The following is an 11,073-nucleotide window of genomic DNA, read 5'->3' on the forward strand; positions in this document are numbered from 1 at the left end:
AAAAACTTGCCTGGGCTTTATTCAAGTTATAAACTCATAAATAACCAGGAGATGAAGTTTGGGGCTGATGAATTGCTCGGTGGCATGGGAAATTTATTTTTTATGACAGTCTCTGGTTTGCAGATGACTACATTTCGTATATCTCCGAAGTACAAATGACTGCACCAGCCAGGTGTCTCCAATACCCCCCTTTCCTCTACCCTGTGTTCTTAAGGATTTCTTTCTCCTTCTATCTCTCCTCTCCCTCTCCTCTCCAACTACAACCCCTGTGCTATTTCAGGACAAATCTGGGGGCGGGAGGCAGTCAAGGAGAAAACAAAGAAAATGTGAGGAAGGACAAAAAAGTAAACCTTCATCGCTCACTTCTTCTGTCCTTATAACTTTTCACACAGCCTGCCATGGGGAGAGGAGTAGAGGGAGGGGAGAGAAGCCTCCTACCAAACATACAAGGTCCTTTGTGGTCTGGCTCTGAATTGTCTAATGTAATGTATTGTAATTGCCTAAATGGACTAATTCCTAGAGGAATCCTGCCCAGCTGAGCATCAGCATCAGCCCAGTGTGGGCTAGGAGACCCCTTGACCTCCTAGGCTGTACATTATTTTTCTGTGCTCTTCCCCCATTTAATACCTTTTTACAGAGAGCAGCTTGAGAGTGGAAGACATCTTTCATCTGTATTTCCAGGACCTAGCAGGCTTGCTCAGTGACTGGCTCAAAAAACCAAGTGGTGCTTAAAAAATAGTTGTTGTAAGACACACAGACCAGTGAAACAGAGTAGAGAGCCCAGAGATGGACCCTCAGTGCTATGGTCAAATAATCTTTGTAAAGGTAGAAAAAAGACAGTCTCTTCAATAAATGGTGCTGAGAAAATTGGACATCTATGTATAGAAGAATGAAACTCGACCATTCTTTTACACCATACACAAATATACACTCAAAATGGATAAAAGACCTCAATGTGAGGCAGGACTCTATCAAAATCAGAGAGGAGAACAGAGGCAGTAACCTCTTTGACATCAGCCACAGCAACTTCTTTCAAGACATGTCTCCAAAGGCAAAGGAAACAAAAGCAAAAATGGACTTTTGGGACTTCATCAAGATCAGAAGGAAACAGTCAACAAAACAAAGAGGCAACCCACAGAATGGGAGAAGATATTCACAAATGACAGTACAGGCAAAGGGCTAATATCCAAGTTCTATAAAGAACTCCTCAAACTCAACACACACAAAACAGATAATCATGACAAAAAATGGGCAGAAGACATGAACAGACACTTCCCCAAAGAAGACCTACAAATGGCTAACAGACACATGAAAAAATGTTCATCATCACTAGCCATTGGGGAGATTCAAATCAAAACCACATTGAAATACCATCTCACACCAGTTAGAATGGCCCAAATTAACAAGACAGTAAACAATGTGTGTTGGAGAGGATGTGGAGAAGGGGAGCCCTCTTACACTGTTGGTGGGAAGGCAAGTTGGTGCAGCCACTGTGGAAAACAGTGTGGAAATTCCTTAAAAAATTAAAAATAGAGCTACCCTATGACCCTGCAATTGCACTACTGGGTATTTACCCCAAAGATACAGATGTAGTGAAAAGAAGGGCCATCTGTACCCCAATGTTCATAGCAGCAATGGCCACAGTCACCAAACTGTGGAAAGAACCAAGATACCCTTCAACAGACAAATAGATAAAGAAGATATGGTCCATTTATACAATGGAGTATTATGCCTCCATCAGAAAGGATGAATACCCAACTTTTGTATCAACATGGATGGGACTGGAGGAGACTATGCTGAGTCAAATAAATCAAGCAGAGAAAGTCCATTATTATATGGTTTCACTTACTTTTGGAGCTTAAGGAATAACAGAGGATATTGGGAGCTGGAGAGGAGAAGTGAGTTGGGGGAAATCAGAGGGGGAGATGAACCATAAGAGACTGTGGACTCTGAAAAACAAACTAAGGGTTTGGGAGGGGAGTGGGGTAGTGGGTTGGGTGAGACAGGTGGTGGGTATTAAGGAGGGCATGTATTGCATGGACCATTGGGGTATGGTGCATAAACAATGAATTTTGGAACACTGAAAAAAAATTAAATTATGTTTAAAAAAAATAGTTGTTGTAGCCTGAATGCATGGCCCCAAGACTTTTCTAACTGCCTCATCCCAGAGCCCGTTCTGGCCTTCACCCTACTGTTCCTCCTTTGAAGTAACACTTAAAAGTAACTCCTACTCACGAAAGAGGGAAGGTGAGGTGAATTGAGCTGCTTTCTTGAAATGGAAATGAAGCTACTTAGGTCCTTTCACTAGGATAAGACCCAGAATTACCAACTATGTGAACCTTGGTCTCTAAATAGAAAAAAAGAAAGAAAAAAAAAAAGGCTTTCCTTAAATGGGTGGGGTTTTTTAAGAGAACAAAGGTGAAGATATGGTTATAGATAAAAACAGTCAACATGCAATTAGCCGTTATTCTTTGGGATGCTACTGTAAATATGCTACTTCTATCGTAGTCTTTTTTTTTTTTAAGATTTTAATTACTTATTTGACAAACAGAGATCACAAGTAAGCAGAGGAGCAGACAGAGAGGGAGGAGGAAGTAGGCTCCCCGCTGAGCAGAGAGCCTGATATAGGGCTCAATCCCAGGACTCTGGGATCATGACCTGAACGGAAAGCAGAGGCTTTAACCCACTGAGCCAGCCAGGTGCCCATATTGTAGTCTTTAATACTTCCATTAACTCTATGAGGTCTTAATGCTCTTCCTCAGATAGAACTCAGGTACCCTTTCTCTAATCCATTAATATCCACTCAACAAAGTATTACCAGCCACTTAAAAAAAAAAAAAAAAAAGTGTGTGTGGGTAGCTCAGTCAGTTGAGTGTCTGCCTTCAGCTTAAGTCATTATCCCAGCATCCTGGGATCAAGCCCTACAGCGGTCTTCCGCAGAGCGCCTGCTTCTCCCTCTCATTCTGCCACTCCCCCTGCTTGTGCTCGCTCTCTCTCTCAAATAAATAAGGTCTTTTAAAAAAATGCACGTGTGTGAAATATTAAAACAAACTCATAGAGAACAACAGATTAGTGGTCATCAGAGTCAAAGAGAGGGGGGATGGCAGAAGTGGGCAAAGGGGGTCGAAAAGTACAACTTCCAGTGGTCAGATACGTAAGTCCTGGGGGCATAATGTACATTGTGGGGACGACTGTACTGTATATTCGAAAGTTTCTGAGTGCCTAGACCTTAAAAGTCCTCGTCACAAGAAAAGAATATTGTAACTGTGTGAGGTAATGGATGTCACCAAACATACTGTGGTGACCACTTCTCAATATATACGTATATCAAATCATTATGGTGACCACCTGAAACTTAGACAAGGTTCTGTGTCAATTATATCTCAAAAAAGCCTGCGGAGGGGAAGTGGAGCAGCTTCCAAAAGAAAAACAAGGAAGTGTGACAGGTAGGTGGGAACACAGAGCAATGGGTATTCATTAGTAAGAACACTAAGATCAACAGTCTATGCCCCCATAACCTCCAGCCATACAAACATGTAACAAGGACTGAAAGGCAATCTCCAAAAATAAGAGCAGTGTGACTGGAATGATGAGTTGGATCTTTTTTATATATGTTATTACTATTGACAAAAGATTATAATATAGCTTAAAATGTACTTTTAATGAATTGGACATATGCTTCAATGCATATCAAGGCCAACACATATGAGATTCTCTTAGAGAATTCTTTTTTTTTTCCTTTTTTCGCTTGTGGTTTTTTTGTTTTTGTTTTTGTTTTTGAAAGCAGACTCCACACCCAGCATGGGGCTCAAACTCACAAGCATGAGATTGAAAGTCAAGCACTTCACCAACTGCGCCAGCCAGGTGCTCCTCTCAGAGAATTCTCAACTTTCCTTTTGCCTTTTATTTTCAGTCTCTCCCTTTCCCCCAAAATGCCTAAGCACAGTGCTCACTTCAGACATTGAGAAGAGTGGAGGAAGGGAAGATGGAGAATTGACTTCTGTTGAGGAAGACTGGGGGCTGGGGTGGTATTTTGGCCTCAACCTCTATCTCTCCATCAGCCCCTCCCAGTAGACTAGGGACAATGGATGTTAGCTCCATCTTATGTAAAATGGTACATAAATACAACTTCAAACCCTTTTTCCAACCAAACCAACACCCCTAAGCCTGCCTATAAGAAAATTCTGGAGTCAACAGCAGCAGAGTGTCTACTGTATAGCAGGCCTCAGGAGGCTCTTCCTTCTGGGAACAGAGGAGAGAGTCTCGGGCCAGAAGCAACCAGACTGGCAGTAAAAGAGGAAATAAAAAAGGTCTTGGCAAAAAATCAGTGAGTGATGACTCTAAAGATGATGAGGATAAAGAGCTGTCTCAACTCAGAGGTTTGGGCAGGCAGGTTTGGGCTGCCCTTCCCAGCCCTATCTCCTGGCCCCCGAATCCCAGACAACCCCCCCCAACAGAAATCCACACCCTAGACTGTCCTGTCAAATAGAGATCCTACCCTGCCAACCTTGAAGGGCTCAGAAATGTGAGAATCCCCTACCCTAAAACTGGGCTGGAGGGGAGGTAGAGGGCAGGTCAGGCCAAGGCTGCCAGTTCCCAGCTCTCTGAGCCAGAGCAAACTTTCACAGAGAGTTTGAATTGTTAGCGTCATGGCCTTGTTTTCGTGCCATATTCTCTTTCCCAGCACATAATTGCTTAAACAGGACTTTGTTTTTTTTAATTCAGATTTTAAAAATAGATAAATTAAAACGTCACAGATAGAGTTAAATCCTCCCAAAACTCCTCCCCTGATTTCATTGCCTGCCCTTCATTCTTCAGGGGTGATCACTGCCCTGAATTTGGTGCTTCTTTTTCCATGCATGATAGTATGTATCCGTCAGTAACATAGAGTTCTTTGGGGGGTTTTAAAAAGATTTTATTTATGTATCTCCGAGAGAGAACAAGTTGGGGGAGGGGCAGAGGGAGAGCGAGAAGCAGACTCCCCACTGAGCAGGAAGCCAGTGCAGGGGCTGGATCCCAGGACCCTGAGATCATGATCTGTGCCAAAGGCAGATACTCAACCGACTGAGCCATGCAGGTGCCCCAGTAACATATAGTTTTATTTGCATATTTTCGAACTGTACATAAAGGGTACCCTGGACTTGCATCTCTTTTACTCTGTTCTTGCTCAACATTGTTTTTGAGATTTATTCATATTAACATGGCTATAATGTACTTATTTTTAAAGATTTTATTTATTTATTTGACAGACAGAGATCACAAATAGGCAGAGAGGCAGGCCTGGGGTGGGGAAGCAGGCTCTCTGCTGAGCAGGGAGCCCAATGCAGGTCTCCATCCCAGGACCCCAAGATCATGACATGAGCCAAAGGCAGAGGGTTAACCCACTGAGCCACCCAGGCACCCCCGAATTTATTTTTAATAGTAGCACTCTATGATACGAATATATCACGTGACTATTATTATAGTAGAGCTGACTGTTGAACCACACAGGGGAGCCGATGCCTTGCATAGTTGAAAATCTGCATATATATCTGACTCCTCAAAAACTTAACTGTTAATAGCCTACCATTGAGCAGAAGACTTAACCTAACATAAACAGTAGATTAACACATATTTTGTGTCTGTATTATATACTGAATTCTTACACTAAAGTAAGCTAGAGAAAAAAAATGTTACTAAGAAAATCATAAGGAAGAGAAAATATAGTTACAGTCCTGTACTGTATTAATTGAAAAAAAAAAATCTGCATGTAAGTGGACCTGCATTGTCCAAACCATGTTTTTCAAGGGTCAACTGTATTCTATTCCTGTTATTATTCATTATAGTATTTAATTGCACTATTCAATTATATAAAGATACCATAATTTGTTCCTCAGTTTTTCTCAGAGTGGAATAGCTGGGTGATAGAGTTGAATATGGTAATGTCAATTAAAGTGGTTGAACCAGTGTATACCTCTGCTAGCTGTGGTTGAGAGTTCCACATGTGTCACGTCCTCAGACACACTTGATTTTATCAAACCCTTTGGGTTTTGCCCCTGAAATGGAAATGATATGTAATCTCATTTTTGGCATGATCTTTATTCACAAATTGAAAAAGCGTTTTTGTTTTTATGTTTTGTTTTGTTTTTTTCAAAATACTCTTTTAGGTCAGTGGTTCTCAAAGTGTGTTCTGGGAACCCTGGAAGGTCCCTGGGACTGCTTCAGGCAGCCATTGAGGTTACAACTATCTCCTAAGAACACCTAAGGTAACCAAGAGGTCACCTGCCTTGCTCATTCTTGTTCTCTGAGAATTGTGCAGGCGAAGATGCAGCAGACTGTGTGATCACCCAGCTGTCCTCTATTCGAAAGACATTAAGGAGACTGGCAAAAGTCTAAAGCGATGCCATTCTTCCGAGTACCTTTGCCTTGAAAAAAACTGATTATTTCTCATTTTAAAAAAATACAGTAACATATAATGGGTTTGTTATCATTCTTACATGAATTAATAAATATCTTAGCTATTTTGGTTTTAATTTCCAATGTGTTAAGTATTACTAGATATACATATAAACAAAAGCTCTTTGAAGTCCTCCCTAATGTCTCAGAGTATATGGGCCCACCCCTGCCCAAAACCAAGAGGTTTGGAAGGCACTGGTAGAGAGGACACACTTTTGTTGTCACTTCCCACTTAAACTAAGGCCAGCTGACTTTTAGAGGATGCTTCCTGCCCCGGGCCATCATGCTGAGTGCCCAAGGGCCAGTTTTCCTTTCACCCTCTGGATAGTCCTATAAAGCAGGTACTGTGGTTGGCCCCAGGAAGAGAGAGTGAGCTGAGGCTGAGGGTAATGGGGGGCGGGGGGTGCTGCCTGAGGTCAGGCACTGGGTTGAAGCCCAGCCCTATTGCCCCCAGAGATCTCCTGCCCTTCACCAGCAGAGGCTCTGTCCTCTCTCTTGACCCCCGCCCCCAGCTATCTTCCCTTAGTCATTCTCTGAGTCAGCCCCCTTGAAACTATCTATTCATCTTTGCATCATCTTCTCTTTTCCCTTGAAATGATCTGGATTCCCTTCCCAAGGCAGCAGAGGGGCAGGGCCTCTGAAGCCCCCTTCCTACAGCTGGAGTTGCATGCAGTAAGTGTGGCCAGCCCCCAAGCCAGGAGTCAAGGGACCTGCATGGGGTGCAGGCCTGGAAACTGACCCTCCAAAAGGGCAGTGCAGAAAGAAAGACACAATATTTGCCAGACGGGGTCTGGAAGGCAAGATTGCCAAGGTCTAGAAATAGAAAGGTAAATCCTTTTCCTCTGGATTTCTTTGCCTCGGGGCCCATAGGTGGAGAGGAAGTATTAAGTCAGACTTCTGCCTCTTACTCATATCCATCTCTTAATCCCTCTTCCAACTCACTGACTTTCTCCATTCAGCAAATACAGTGGGGTGATAAGTGGGGTGTGATGGGGTAATAATGACAGCTAACATTTATTGGTGCAGAAGGACGCAGGTGCCTGGAAATGGGGCTGGAGAAGAAAATGAGAGCCAGCTCTTGAAGGGTTGAGATTTTACACGGAAGGTTTAATCAAGGGAGCAACCTGCTCAGCTTTGCTATTTACTAAGATCTTCTGACTGCAAGGTGGAGAATGGATTGCAAAAGAGCAAAGACGAGGCAGAGAATAATGGCGTCTGGAATCAGCATAGAACTAGTAGGGATGGATGCAGTCAAGTGATGGAGAGGCCGGAAGCAAAGATATGAGTGGCTTCCAGTATGCCTAGAATGATTGCCATAGACTCCTAACTGCACTGCTTATCACCACGCTGGTTTTTTCCTTGCAATTAACCCTGAACATCACCACCAGATTAACTTCCCTTAAATATCCACTTATCACATTGAGGAATACTAGACAGCCTACTGATCAAGTGCATTTTCTCTGGAGCCAAACAGCCTGGGTTCAAATCCTACCACAGCCACTTTCCTGTGCCTGGTTTCCTCATTTTAAAAAATGAGACCTGAAAAGAGTGTTTATATCACAAGTTGCTGTGAGTCAGTATACACAAGAGCACTTACACCACTATCTGAATATAGTAATTGTTCAATAAAAAATGTATTACTATTATAGCATTTGGATCCTCAAAAGCCTTCAACAGAAAACTTTCTATTTCCAGGTTGCCTGTGTGGTTCAGTCAGTTAAGTGTCCAGCTCTTGATTTCAGCTCAGGTCATGATCTTCATCTCAGGGTCATAAGATTGAGCCCCTCTGCCCCACCCTTTGGGCTCTGCCAGTGGAGTCTCCTTGAGATGCTCCCTACCCCTCTCTCTGCCCCTCCACCACCACCCTGGTTTGCATGCACTTTCTCTCGGGAAGGAAGGATGGAAGGAAAAGAACAGAATAGAAAGAAAGACTTCCTATTTCCATTTGCTAAAATTCCAAGCCCTGCCTCTCCAGAGCCTTCATAATCCAGGCTCACCATATTACCCAGCCCCATTAGATTCCATTCCCCAAATATGTCCGTAAACACACCAGATACAGCACTTTTGTGCCTTGGTCACATTGTTTCCCTCATTTCAAATGCCTTTCATTTCCCCATCTACCCTCCCCAATCCTTCTGTCCCTTAAATGCTCATCACTACTTCTAGAAAAATGACTCCAAATGCAGTAATGGGTGACCACACCTGTGTAATCATTTTCCCCCAAGCGGGACAGCATGTCATTTCTCCCAGGAGGCTATCACCCCAAATAACTCACAAAGCCGCTCACTCTCATACTTGTCACTGCTTTCTAAATGCTAAGTACTCACAGAAGGCCCAGAGCATAAACTTGTATTTCCCATGCTTCGTGGAGCACTATGGATGCCCTCAGAAGCCCATAAATAAGAAATAACTTTGGTATGAGTTACGTTTTCATCAGGACCATCAGCTATGAAATAATTAAAGGCTCTCTTGGGTTATTAAACCAAACCAATGTTGTGTGTTAAAAAGAGATAAGACCAAAAATATATGAATTAATTGACCAAAATATATTTTAAGGGAAGCAAAGTCTTACCCTCAGTAGGACTTCATAAAGCACAAGGGACCTTCTACACTTCATGTCTTTCGTTTTTATGCCTTTATTGAGGTATGACTGACCAATAAGAGACTGCACAATATTAAAGTGCACAGTTTGATAAATCTCATGTTCTTTTAATCACAAAGCTTTGTAACAATCAGCATTTGTATTAGACTACTTAGAATTCTCTTGTATTTTCAAACATCATCGTGTAACGATAAAACCCAAGTTTTATCATTGAGAAAACTTTTTGCACAGTGAGACTTTCTGCACCTGTAAGTTACTAGAAATCCCCCTCGGCTGGGATATGTGTTCCAGAATTAGAAACTCAGACACCGAAAGGATTTCTTTTCCATTGACAAATTAGAGCTTTGCATTTTCAAACCAGGACATTGGAGGCAGTTGATTTGTTCTTGGCTGGAAATAAAAGATTTCCTCTAAATTGGTCCCCTTATTAACTATAATCTCTCTATAGATTATACTCAGTTCAATAGAAGGAGTTTATTGAGAGAGAGGAGAATTTCTCTCACTGTTCTCAGAGGGATTCAGAATGAGAGAGTGCCAACCAGCAGACCCTGGAAAATGTTTACTTTCATTGATTCACTTATTCAACCAGCATTTACCTAGCCCTTACTTTTTGCTGGGCTGGGTACCCCTGCCCATCAGTCCCTTAAAAACTATTTTGAGACATAAGATACAAATGGTCAGTCCCTGCGGCAAGCAACTATGAATGGTAGGAAGCCAACATGGGAAGGAGGCCAGCAGGCAGGAACCCAGTGTACCTCATGCCCACTCTCCCTGCTGCCATGACACCCTGGTTTACATGATTTGGTTTCTGACTCAATTTCCCAGATTCTTAACTTCTGTTTTTGCCCTGGAATATTCTTTCTGGAACTAAAATACTTCCCTGAACTCTAGCCTGCTTAGGTAAGCTCCAACTGTCAAGGACTTCCTTCAAAAAACAAAAACAAATGCACAGAGACACACACACACACACACACACACACACACACACCCCAAACAAAACAAAACAAAACTGGCTGGCTCTTATTTCCTGATCCCTTAGCTGCGGGTTAATGTCCAGTTGCAAATGGACTCGTCCTCCAAACTGGCCTGACCACTGAGTGACCTTGGGCACTTGTCAAAATTATAGATTCTTGGGCTCCAACCCAAACGTATTTGAATCAGAAATTCTGGGCAAAGGGGGTCTTCCCAGAGGAAGAAGATGAGGCTCAGAGAGACTAAATTATAGACCAAAATCCATACACGTGAGGGCAGAGCCAGGATTCCCACCTTCTCGATGTTAGAACTCGGGACAGGAGAGAGCGTGGGCCGTGTGGGCTGCAGCCCCCACTCCCTTCAACCACAGCCTCCTTATTGCACTTCCTGGAGTCACACATGTCCGTCTCTTCGGAACAGAATCCCGGGTCCCAAACTCAAAAGCACGGTTGACCCGAGGGCGTGGGGGGCGGAGCAAAGCGGCCTGTGGCCGAGCATGCGCAGTGTCGGGACAAGAGGAGACACCGGGGCGCCATCGAGTTCCTCCCACGGCCGATGGGGCCGCGAGTCCTCACCCCTCGGCGGTCTCCGGGTGAGGCTGTGGGCCCATCTTCCCTGCAAGCTCCGTATTTTCAAGTGAAATCTCAAAACGCCGCTCCCGTGACGACATTACACTCGTCCAGCACTCCACCTCTAAGACTGGAGAGAGAAAATCTGCGGTTGGCCTAGAGGAAGCAAGTTGCCAGGCTGGGCCGCGTGGCTGGGCCGTGTGGCTGGGTCGCGTGGCTGGGCCGCGTGGCGGGAAGCTACAGACCGGCTCTAGGAACAGAGGGTCCTGGCCCTATAACCAGAAGGAACTGAATTCAGCCCGCATCCAGCCATGTGAGCTTGGAAGAGGATCCCAAGTTCAGGAAAGCACGCACCCAGCTGGCATATTGCTGGTACCTTTGTGAGATCCCTGCAGAGGACCCAGCTAAGCCTCATCCTGACTCCCAACCTCCAGAAACTGCAAGATAATAAATGTGTGCTATTTTAAGTGACTCAGGTTGCGGTCATTCTTACAG

At 43.8% G+C, this 11,073-nt stretch overlaps 1 long non-coding RNA gene across 1 annotated transcript in view; it reads right to left on the minus strand.

The window, feature by feature from the left end:
- Positions 1 to 10,440, minus strand: part of LOC116597451 — a 61,221-nt gene extending 50,781 nt beyond the window's left edge. The window contains exon 1 of the long non-coding RNA XR_004288610.1: positions 10,304 to 10,440. This is a non-coding gene — a long non-coding RNA (uncharacterized LOC116597451). The remainder of the gene's footprint in view (positions 1 to 10,303) is intronic.
- Between the last annotated feature and the right edge of the window lie 633 nt (positions 10,441 to 11,073).

Source organism: Mustela erminea, chromosome 8 (assembly GCF_009829155.1).
Source record: "Mustela erminea isolate mMusErm1 chromosome 8, mMusErm1.Pri, whole genome shotgun sequence".
NCBI lineage: Eukaryota > Metazoa > Chordata > Mammalia > Carnivora > Mustelidae > Mustela > Mustela erminea.